Raw genomic sequence first — 12,113 nt, 5'->3', positions numbered from 1 at the left:
ACACCGGCCTTTCGCGTCCCAGGGCCATCCGATTGACTCGAGAGCAGGAGGCCAGCTTAAGAGTTTTATTAAAGTTTCGACAAACGACTAGGGTCGAGAACAATCCAGACACTGTTTGAACTTTTCGAATAGAACGTGTCTAGTGAGTGGATCATCGAGATATAATTGAAAAAAGATATGTTCTGAAGAGGAGAGACGAAAACCTGTTCGACATCGCGAATTAACGATCTTCTTTTAATTTATTTCCCTTAATTATCGATTTTCCCACAATATTTCAAGAATACCAAAATGTTTTTTCCATTAACATTAATTTCTTCATAGTTAAGATTAAGCAATGCACCAACAACAATTACTTACATAAAATGAGACTGAACAACCCATAAATGTCTGTATCACTGATTCAAAGAATGTAATGACGCAGAAACATTTCATTGTCACATTATATTTCTATTTATATCCATCTTTAGTATCAATACTTATTTCCCAGTTTTAAAAAATTGGTAGATACAAAATAATATTTTCTTATTATTACCCTAACTAGTTCAACAATCTACCCAGTGTAAGGTATATTATTCTAAATGTTACTCTAAAGTCTATATATATACCATTATTAGTATCATTCCATTAGAGATGTAGTACGGAGCATCGACAATTTCGCCTAACACTATTTTAGAATCGTTGAATGACAGCTACAATGAATGAAGACTTGCTAGCAGTACATCATAATTGTTCCATTTAACTAAATATAAGTAGTGATTTGCTCAGAAATACCTTGTTATCTAATGATAGTGAATATATGCCTGATGAGCCAATGTCCAATAAGTCCAAATTGATTTCGTTTAGCCAGTATGTACTTCTTCCAAGTTATTTAGCATAATCTGCATGGAGGAATTAGTAATTATTGATATATGCAACTTTAGGTTAGGCCATTGCAAGTTCACACATGAACATCCACTAATTAAAGTAATAAATGCATCGTCCTGGAATGTAGATACTATATTGATAATAGAGGCAGACTGAACATTGGAGACAATCTGAAGACAATCCTTTCACCACGCAACATAGACAATTTTAAATCGAATTTAATAAAAATAAATCTATGCCATAATATATAATACTGGGAAAATATTGATACAATATTCATATTTATACATTATTACATAGAAGATACATCAGCACTGCTTTGTTGAAATGCCCCATTTTATCGAAGGCCTGAGTCCAGGAATGCTGCCGAACAATATATTTTGCCTTTTAAGTCTACATTTATTTTGTTTACCAGGCTATGCACTTATAATATAATATAGAATGACTTGTTCATATTATATATAATTTGGAATACAAAACTGAAAATATTTGTTGTATGTACAATCCAATTTAATCTTCATTTTTCCTGTTTATCCTTGTATATGTAGAGAGAAAATATTACTATCAAGACCTAAATTCACCTCCTCCGAATCTTGTCCGTCTGGGGACTTGAACGTTGTTACAGTATATCTGTAAGCTTGAAGCCTTTCAAATGCTCATTGTAAATCATATGGGTTTCTCTTCAAGATCGTATAATAATTAAAATCACTATTTTAAGATCCGATAATCAGTGAACAGTTGATGAACGAATCCAGAGACGAGGATTATAATGATTTGGACATATCTGTCGAATGAATTGATCACAGACCTATGTAGTGAAATATTTGGACCTTCGGCGGGGAAACACAAATAGCAAATTCGCAGTATACATGGATCACGATTATAGAAAATGGTCTGAAAATAGACGACTAACATTGTCCGAGGCCAGAACGGTTACAGTCGATCGCCAATTGTGGTTTAATTTGGTGAAAAATATTCGCGACACTAATAGCATTGGTTAAAAAATACTCCCCAAAGTATTGATTATGAACTTATAGAGTTCTGCGGTTATGGCTGTATAGCCTGAATTGCGATGCTCCTGACGAGTAGATTAGGATACGCAAAATTTTGCAACCTTTCCAAATCCCAGCATTTCAGGATTGTTTTTTAAATTTAAATTATATATATTTATATATATTATATATATATATATATATATATATATATATATATATATATATATATATATATATATATATATATATATATATATAGAGACATAACTTTGACGCCCCCTGGTTATATTTGGAACAAGTTCAACCCGCTTCTACGTTTCACGCATTGATTAGATCAAACCGTTGGCGCCAAACAACCGAGATCCTTTCCCTGCGCCTCGCTCATGATGGTTGATATCTCTAATATCCGAACGCGCTTAATCCTTTTAGAAATAGTTTTATAAGCAAATATAAAAGCGATTATTTGCCTTGAATCAAATTATTGCTCCCTCGAAGGATAAACTGTATGTATTTATCAGAAAATTCCTGTTATCTGTTTGTCCGCCTGATGCTGACAACGCCGATAATTTATGATCGAATAAATCAGAGACTAAACATTGTTATTACGAAAAGGAACAGCCATCGTTATGTCGTTGTTGGGTCGAATGTTTAACGATCGATTAACGGGTGATGATTCGGTTTTAGGGTATTTTTTCAAAAAAAATAACCGTGCAGTAAATGATTTAATAGTTAATATTAAGTGGTGTTTCCAAGAACAAATTAACAACATTATTTGATTAAATACAAACAAATCAATCAATTATATATTATTATCATCAAATACAAATCTTAGCTGCAATTAAATCAGTGGAAAAAAATGGCTTTATTCAACAGTAGGTATTAGTAAGCGACTAACTTATATGATGATATTATCAATGAGACTTAAATTACAAGGGGCATCACACCAGTCAGCCTCTTGGGCAGTAGATTATATATAATCAATAAAATTTTTCAATTCCACAATAATAAATGTATGTTACAGATGTTGAAGTCGGTCTATGGTCTGTTAATATTCAATCAACAGATTCAGTTGCTCAGGTTGGACCAATTGTTCCAGTGTTGTCGGCATATCAAGTTGTCTCCTCAAATCATCATATTGATCGCTAAGTTGAATCTGGCACAAATCACATAAGGGCGGGCTCTGTTCCTTCAACAAATATTTATGTGTCAGTTTGCAGTGCCCCATTCGCAGTCGAGCAAGGACGCTTGACTTACGTCTACTCATGTTATTATGGTCTATAGATTGATAAAAGATCCTCTTGACTTCCCATAATTTATTATTTTTTATGAGAAGGTCCCATTCTAATTGGGTCAATTGCCTATTTGGGCCCTTCATATAGAGTTTGGCATCTTTTTTGCTAAACAGTTCGTTTAACTTGATCCAGATGTATTCCTTTATGGGAGGGGACCCAGAGGTATGTTATCGGTCAGTCATGAGGTCAGTGATGGAACCAAAAGTGTCTCTCGAGTAAACTAGACGTATAAGCAGCACCCACAAAGTTCACACGTTTTGAACCATCCGTGTAGCTGATAAAATGATTTGAATAGTTCTCTTCAATTATCTGTCTAAAGAAGCTTTTTATTGTAGAAGAGCTATTTGTTTCTTTATTCAGAACCTTCATAGAGAGGACTATGTGTATTCTTGAGAACTGCCATGGTGGTATATTACTGATTCTACATTTTGCATCTGGGATCACAATCATTAATCCTTTACATATCCTCTGGAAGATTAATGAGGGGTTTAAGTGCCTCTTCCTTATAATGGTCCAGTTTGTTTTAGGTAGGAAAAAGGTATTAAACTGGTCCAACTCTGGGCGGAATTTGAGGGAGCTTGCATAGTTTAGTAGCAGGAGCTCTCGCCGTGACTCGAGTGATGAAATCACTGCCTCGCACTGCAAACTTTCAACCGGACTAGTGCGGAATGCTCCCAATATGATTCTAATAGCGGCGTTTTGTATGGGACCCAATTTCTTCGCGTATGAAGGTGGCGCGGTAATATAACACTGGCTTCCATAATCCAATTTGCTTCTTATCGGCGCCTGATATATATTGCTCAACGATGTTCTGTGTGCTCCCCAATTGATGTTGGAAAGGGTCTTCAGTAGACTTAAGTCTGCCAAACATTTATTCTTGATATAATTTATGTGTGGGAGCTAGTTGAGCTTATGGTCGAACAGCAAACCAAGGAATTTGTGTTCTGGTTTGTTTATCAGGTTCTTACCCTCCATCACTATTGTTGCTATTCGCGAACAGTTCCTCCGTCTACAAAAGTGAACACTCACGGTCTTCTCTGCTGAGAACTTCAACCCATTTCATCCGGCCCACGCAGGCAGTTCATCAAGGCAATTCTGTAATAGAGATTTGCTGTACTTATGGTTAGTATGTTTGTGGTAGATAACCACATCTTCTGCATAGATTCAGGCGTTGATATAAGTGGCAATGACTTTGTTAATGGATTTCATAGCAATTATGAATAGTAATGGGTTAATACAGGAGCCCTGAGGTACGCCGTTGGTTTGGTGATATGTTGTAGGTATTACTCCATTAACCCTGACTCGGAAGCTTCTGTTAGTCAAGAAGGATGCAATGAAGTCGAATATTCTGCCTCCTATTTCCCAGTTAGATAGTTGTTTCAGGATGCTATCGATATTGATGGAGTCAAAGGCCTGCTCTAAGTCAACAAAGACTGCAGTCAGATGTTCTCCCGTATAAAACGCCTCACAAAGGTCCTCCTGAAACCCGATCAAATGATCAAGTGTAGAGTATCCTCTAATGAAGCCTTTCTGACGATTATTTAGTAGTCTCTGCTTTTCAATCACATATATCAACTTATGACAGACTATGTGTTCAAGTACTTTACATAGGTGACTGGTTAACATGATAGGCCTGTAGCTGGATTCTGAACGCCGTAGCTTACCTGGCTTATATATAGGGACTAATAGCGACTGCTTCCACAACAAAGGCAAATGTCCCCTCACCCGAACTTCATTGTAGATATTAAGCAAGTGGAAGTGTTATGATTGAGTTAGGTTTTTGATTAATGGGAAGCAAACGTTATCTAGTCCAGAAGATGTGTTTCTGCCCTTACTCATGGCCTTATTAAGCTCTACAATTGTGAATGGAATATTCAAAAAATCGTGTGCATTTTTGCTTACCTCATAATTGCTGTTCACCTTTTCTTCCTTATGTTTGTTTAATATGGAATGATAGTATGCTGCAAATATTTCAGTCATTTCACACAGGTCTTCAATACGTTGACTTCCATCAACCATTACTGGTATTTTAGGTTGTGGGGTGCCTTTTATGCATACTTTCCTCCATATAGCATGTGATGAGGTTTACGGGGTAAGACTACTTGTAAATTTTCCCCGAGAGTTTAAATTTGCTTGCCGAATAGTTCTTCTCGCAATTGCCTTTAATATTTTGTAATTTTGAAAGAGTTCGGATGTTGGGTTTCATTTGAATCTTTTAAGGACCCTTTTCCTATCCTTTATTACCCTAGCACACTCTTTATTCCATCATGGTACCGGTAATTTGTTTATTTTTGTGGTGTTAATAGGAGTAGATCTTCTAACTGCATTGATAATGGAATCGGCGTGTTCTTTTACGATTGTGTCATTGTCAGGGGCCATGCTAATCTTCCCTGTATCGTTCCAATTTTGCTATATGTACCGCCGAAGCGAGTACATAAAATGTAATAAAATTTAGCTAAAATGGCAATATGCGTGTAATATAAAGATTGTAACTAAAGAAATGTAATTAAAGAAAACTTCTATGCGGCTTATTCTATAAAATTAGTGCTATTTTATATTATTATCCATTCACAATACTATTCACACTACAAATTCACACTACTACTAACTCAAAAAGTTTAACTCTCTTGACTCTTATGATTTTTTTTTTTTTTTTTTTTTTTGTTCTGGCCTAAAAACCAGGCGGTGGAATGCATGACGCATACCTGGTCGCGGAGACTTGCCCTGGAGTGACAAGTTGGACCGGGTTATGTGGGACTGCCTCTGGGCTTACCAATACACTAAACCGAAACCGCCTCACAGTTGACCCCTGTGGATCACTACTGCTACTGCATTAAATTTGGGGATATGGCACCCGCTGATCGGGCAGCCGTTAATGGGCACGAGAGCCCGGCGATTCTATTGATTCGCGAACCTGAGTTAACACACAACTGGGTACTGTTGTATGGGGGCAAAAGTTATGACTGTAGCGACGGATGAGGTCGTTTCAGCCTGGAAAAGGGGGAGAGCTTAGCGGTGACGCGGTGCTAAGCTCCCAGCATGTCGACCAGCTCGCGAACAAGCGCGTTTTCAGAAGAACTTGAGCTGAGTTGTTGTTTGTGGAATGATTGAGATATGAAGTGCTTGATTTCTGGAGTGTCAGTTTCCCTATGGATTTGATTATTTCTGACAAACCATGGAGCGTTTAATATTCTCCTGAGGAGCTTATTTTGGAAAACTTGAAGCCGTTTGACCTGGTTGGGTGTAACAAACTTGAAGTAGACATTAGATCCGTAGAGGAGTACGGACCGAATTAACATCTTGTAAAATAAGCATTTGATGGAGATGGGAAGCCTGCTAGAAGGGCAGATCAGAGGAGATAGCAGGTTTGCTATCCCCGAACCTTTTTGGATTGCTTTCTGGATTTGGGAATGCCAACCGAACCGCCGGTCGAAGTGAAGACCTAGGTACGTGACGTTATCCAGCCATGGAATTATTGCGGTGTCGATCTTAAGTTGCGAGACGCGCAGTGCGTAACGCTTCTTGTGGAAAATGATGGCCTGGGTTTTCAGGGGGTTGATTTGCAACCTCCAGAATTTGAACCACTTGACCGCATGATCGAGCTGCTTCTGTAAACGCTCATGAATTGTAACTTCGAACCTGGCGGCCGTGAAGAAAGCAGTGTCGTCAGCGTAAAAGGCGACGTCAATATGCTCTTTTCTCGGCATATCTGAAATAAAGAGATTAAATAAGGCTGGGGCCAGCGGGGAACCTTGAGGTACGCCAGCATCGATTTGTTTACGACTGGAAAGTGACGCCCTGATCTTGACCTGGAAAGATCTGTCCGAGAGATAGGACTTGATGAGAGCGGTTAGGTCTTCTGGGAGGCCTAACCGCACGCACTTTGCGAACAATCCGTCGTGCCAGACCTTGTCGAAGGCTTTGGTTAGGTCCAGAAGAACTGCTCCAAGCTTTTTACGTTGGTCAAGAGCATGATGGATGTGTGCAGCCAGACGGGAAGCTTGATGGACGGATGAGTGGTGAGCGCGAAAGCCGAATTGTTCATCTGGAATGATGTTGTTTTCCTTTGTGAAAGAGTTGAGAGCGTAGAGTATTGCCCTCTCGGCAAGCTTCGAAATGGCGCTGAGAAGGCTGATAGGCCTGTAATCAGATGGAGATGATTTTGCTCCTTTCTTGGGTATAACCGCTATATGTGCGTGTTTCCAAGACGCCGGGAAGTGTTGCAGTCTCATGATGGAGTTAATAATGTTTGCCAGTTCTGCGAGTTGCTTATGCGGGAGCTTTTTTAACTGGGTAATCGATATTCCATCGAAACCTGGAGATTTTTTGGTTTGAAGTTTGCCGATCATAGTCTGTAGAGACTTTGGAGATACAAAATGGTTGAGAAGAAAGGCGGGGGTTACTGGTCTTTTGACGGAGTTGGATTCGTTGATGACAGTGTCAATGTCTTTAGTTTTAGTGTTCTGTGCGGGTGGGAGGCATTTCATTTGAGCTTCGTAGGTCTCTGCAAGGAGCTCGACTTTTTCTTGGTCAGTGACTGCAAAATTTCCTGTAACCGCTGACTTCAGGGGAGGGATGACATTGTGCGTCTTCCCCACGAGGCATTTGGAGACACGCCAGAAGGAAGGGGGGCCATCCAGCCTTTGGTCCGCGAGAAATGAGTTCCATTTCATTGCTCGCCAAGTCGAGACGGCCGCCCTTACCCTCTTGCATGCTCTGTTCGCCTCCCTTTTGTCTGCAGCATCAAGGGTGAATCGGGCTAATCTGCATAAACCGTTTTTGATGCGAATTTCACGTTTAAGAGAAGCGGGAAGATTGTTTTTCCACGGCTGGGGTTGTGATGAAATTTTGACTGTGGAAGATTCGTGAGCAGACTGAATATCACGAGTTAGCTTGAGTACGGCTTCCTCGAGGTGTTCTGGTGTGTTAATTTTCGGAATTGGATCGGATTTCAGGAGAAGAGATTGGTAGTTTTTCCAGTCGGTTTTTTTCCTGAATCTTGTTAGTGGGACTTGAGTGGTGGCGCAGTTTCCGAGTTTGAGAAGGATCGGACGATGATCAGAGTCTAGTTCGTCAAGGACTCGAACTTCGGAATCGCGATTTACGTCTTGAAGAATAAAGAAATCTAGGATTCTTGCTGCGCCTTGAGAGACTGTACTAGGGTGATGGGTGGGTTCATCTGGCAAGGCAAGACCGTAGCCCAGATCTGCACTTAGAGCTACGATGGCGTTACCTGCGGGATTCGCTCTGGAACACCCCCAGGTGGGGTGGTGGGCGTTGAAGTCGCCACCTATTATTTTCGGAAATTTTCCTTCGACGAGTGATCGGTATTCGGCATAGTTGAATGCAGAAGATTTCCTGTACAGGGATGTAATCACGAAGGGACGTTCTTGGATATCGATTTTAATGGAGGTTGTTTCGAAGTTGTTTACTGATAACGATGGAAGGAGCTCGTGTTTGACTCCTTTTCTGACGAGAATGGCGGTTCCACCGCCTCGACCCGGAGTTCTATCGTTTCTGTAGACAAAAAAGTGTTCGAAAGAGAGACGATGCGAAGGTTTCAGGAAAGTTTCCTGGATGAGCACGATGTCGACGTCATAGAATGTTATGACGTCCTCCAATTCCGCTTGCTTTCCGCGTAAGCTATTTGCATTCCATGTCATCAGTATAAGAGATTTCGGAACAGCCATTTCGAAGAGTTAAAGGCTGCTGAAAGTTATAGAGACAGGTAAGTGTTGCCGCTTAGGCGGCGACATTTGGAAAAAGACGAGCAAGTTGGTGAGCCAGGGCGATCACTTGTAGGAAAGCCTGCGGGTCAGTAAACGCCTGCATTGTGGAGTTAAGGTCCGGTGTATTGGTTGGAGCAGGAGTTTGAGTTGGAGCAGGCTGGGTAGCGCTGGCTAATTTTTGGGCTAGCTTTCTGCCACCTTGGTTACTCCATGCAGAACCTTGTGGAGGTCTGGTTTCGGTCGGAATTTTTGGTTTTCTTGGAGCAGGACGGCAGGTGCAACCGCTGAAGTTTGCGGTATGAGTTTCACCGCAGTTGCTGCACTTTGGAGGTGCTTCTGGGATTTTGGTACAGGATCTAGTGTCGTGATGCCCGGCACATTTGACGCACCGTGGAGAGGCTCGGCAATATGAGCTGGAGTGCCCGAAAAGCTGGCAGTTGAAGCACTGCACTGGCTGGCCGTTTCCTCTCTGGACCTCGACCTTCACTGTGATGACGCCGAGTTTGGTCATATATATGATCTGTCGCTCTTCGCGAGGGACAACTACCTGAACAATTGGTAGTTCTATCCCGGATTTTAATTTCCATCTTTGCACAAATTTGGGATGGAAGCCTTGATCAAAGAGAAGTTCACGTACTTCGTCAATGCAGAGTGATTCTGGGATGTTTTTTATTATTACCCGGAATGCTCTCTCCTCCGGATGACAGAAGGAATGGTAAGGGTAATTCCTTTCCTCGAGCAGGGTAGTAAGTTTACGGTAATTGTCGCTTGTGGCGACGAATAAGAAAATGCCGTCCTTTTTATTTCGGGTTATAATGTCTATTGATTGTGCCTTAGTAATTCTAATGAGCTCCATGAACCTCTTCTTATCACGGAGCACTATAGGCGGAATTTTTTCCTTTGGGGGACTTTGAGAAACAGTCGCCGAAACGATTGGCACTGTTTTTGCTGTGGAGGTTAAGACTTGTTTAGTGACCTGGCTACTTACCTGCGTAGGCTGGTCTTGGGTTGGTCTTGTGGTAACTTGTTTCGGTACTGGCTGTGGGGCCGTCTTGGTGGTCGGCTTGTTTTGCACTGGTCTGGTGGCAAATTTTGTAATCGAAGGCTGTACGTTAGCCTTGGCTTTCGATTGGGTAGATTTAGTGGCTGGCTTGGCTACCGGATTGGGTTGTGATTTGGGAGCCTGTTTTCCCTTGTTGCCGGCCTTCGGCAGCTGGCTTTCCTGAGGTGGAGTGACGGGCCCTCTTTTCCTTTTTCCCACCAAGGTGAAACCGTCTTCTGAGTCTTCAGTTTGGTCTAAGTGTTGTGTCGGTTTAGCTGGTGTCTGGGACTGAATTTCTATGACAGCGGGAATCTTTACTTCCATGGCATCTCTTTGATGCTTCATGAATTGTGTTATCGTAGCTGTGAGAGTTTTTATTTCTTCCTTGAGCTCTTCGGAAGCCTTTTCGCTCTTTTCCAGCTTTTCCGTCTGTTTGTTCAGGGCGTCTGTTTGGGCTTTTGCGAACGTTTTAAGGTCAGCTATCTGCTTTCGCAGGTCTTCGTTCTGTTTTCTCAATTCCGTTATAAGCACTTCTCGGCTGTCTTCTGAAGATGGTCCATTTGAATTTGAAACACTGGGATTATGTTCAGGAGGCGACGTCGGCTCTGACGTACATGACGCCATTGCCTTGTCTGTAAAAACGCCTTTTCGGCGCTTACAGACGCTTTTTTTTTTTTACGTAGGCACTGGTGAAACGTGATAACGGGTCGACCGTCTTAGGGAAAGTTTCGGGTAATTCTCGGAAGCGCAGGTAGGTTCGGCGGACCGGACACGACCGTTCTCTTCGAGAGCTAGCACGGAACTATTTGACTCTTATGACTTGAAGGACGGCCTTAAGTCGTATTGCTTCAAAATTTACATGACGATGAAGTCGCAGCTTCTTACAAATATTCCATTAACATACATTTAATCGGCTCTACAGTTACTATATTTCTACGATTTTTCACTCTTCCCGTATTCTAGAACCTTTAAATGATTGCAGAGATATAAAAACTATCTTTTATTTGTCATGAAAATTTCTTTCGTTCTTTAGTTACTCTATTTGAGTCAATTAGACACACATGAGACTATATGTTTAACGTAACACTTATTCGTTTGAATTTTTTTTGCTGAATTTTCATGTTTCCTGCTACTTAATATATAGTATTTCAAGGTGTTTCTCAAAAGCCAGACAATTGTTATTTCCTGCCAAATATAGTCGCTTGATGTTGAACCAATCATGTTATCAACAGTTCCTTTACTAAAGAGAGAACATGCTTATGCGCTCATGTCTTTTAATACCTGTTCGAAAAATAACATTTTTGCAAGATTACTAATTTATTTTTAATACTATTTAACCCTTTGTGACAAAACATGAAAGCAGTAAAATAAAATTAACAAAAAAATTAAATCGTCAATAGTTAAATCCAAATAAAGTAATAAATATACGAATAAAATTATATAAGTTGTACAAAGTATGGGATTAATATGAGGATTTAGGATGATTATTATTCCACATTAACCAAAGCATTATTTTGTAATTGGCGTCAGATTGACGAGACCTTCGGATTCAAGAATAGAGATTTATTAATAATTTTACTAAAAACCATTATATTAATAATATCTTTAAATATTTACACTGACTGACAGGATACTGTAATACGGTAATTAAATGCGATTAAGATTAGATTCAAATATATTATAATAAGTGCGACTTCATCGATATTATCGACTGTAATCATGTCAACAAAACTTGGATACACATATTTTAATTGATTCACGGTAACATTTTTATATTTTGAACAAATCCTGGTTGGATTTTCGACGATAATTGATAAAAATGCAACTAATCCCCAGTTTTAGTATCTGCTCATTATAATGTTTCGAATTACTGTTAAAACAAAGAATTTTATTTTGTGAATGCGGATCATAATGATGAAATATTACACAGAATTATTAGAACCAAGTGTTAATCCTTACTATTTTACATTTAAGTTTCAGTTTGAATTTGAATTATTGGAAAAATTATTTACAGAGGTTAGATACAATCAACATAGCACTAATAGTATCAATAATCCATAGTATCAAGATGGTAATCATTATCAGTAATCCAATAGGCTGTAGGTGCCGCAGGATTCCGAATACTCTTTACAAAATCTCACCGTGGATCGACCGCAGTTGTTCTGACCTCGTAAAATGTTAGTCTTCTAGT

At 39.9% G+C, this 12,113-nt stretch overlaps 1 protein-coding gene and 1 non-coding gene across 2 annotated transcripts in view; one reads left to right on the top strand and one right to left on the bottom strand.

Annotated features, from left to right (window-relative positions):
- The window catches only part of LOC143201210 (CDAN1-interacting nuclease 1), a 188,988-nt gene that overhangs the window by 133,387 nt on the left and 43,488 nt on the right, over positions 1-12,113 (top strand). The window lies entirely within an intron of this gene.
- Positions 5,483-5,585, bottom strand: LOC143201827 (U6 spliceosomal RNA). Its single transcript, XR_013007033.1, has one exon. It is a non-coding gene; the product is annotated as a U6 spliceosomal RNA (small nuclear RNA).

Source organism: Rhynchophorus ferrugineus, unplaced genomic scaffold (genome assembly GCF_030347505.1).
Source record: "Rhynchophorus ferrugineus isolate W39M unplaced genomic scaffold, kcgeb_rfMv2 rfM8, whole genome shotgun sequence".
Classification (NCBI taxonomy): Eukaryota; Metazoa; Arthropoda; class Insecta; order Coleoptera; family Curculionidae; genus Rhynchophorus; species Rhynchophorus ferrugineus.
This window is presented reverse-complemented; position numbering and strand designations above follow the sequence as displayed.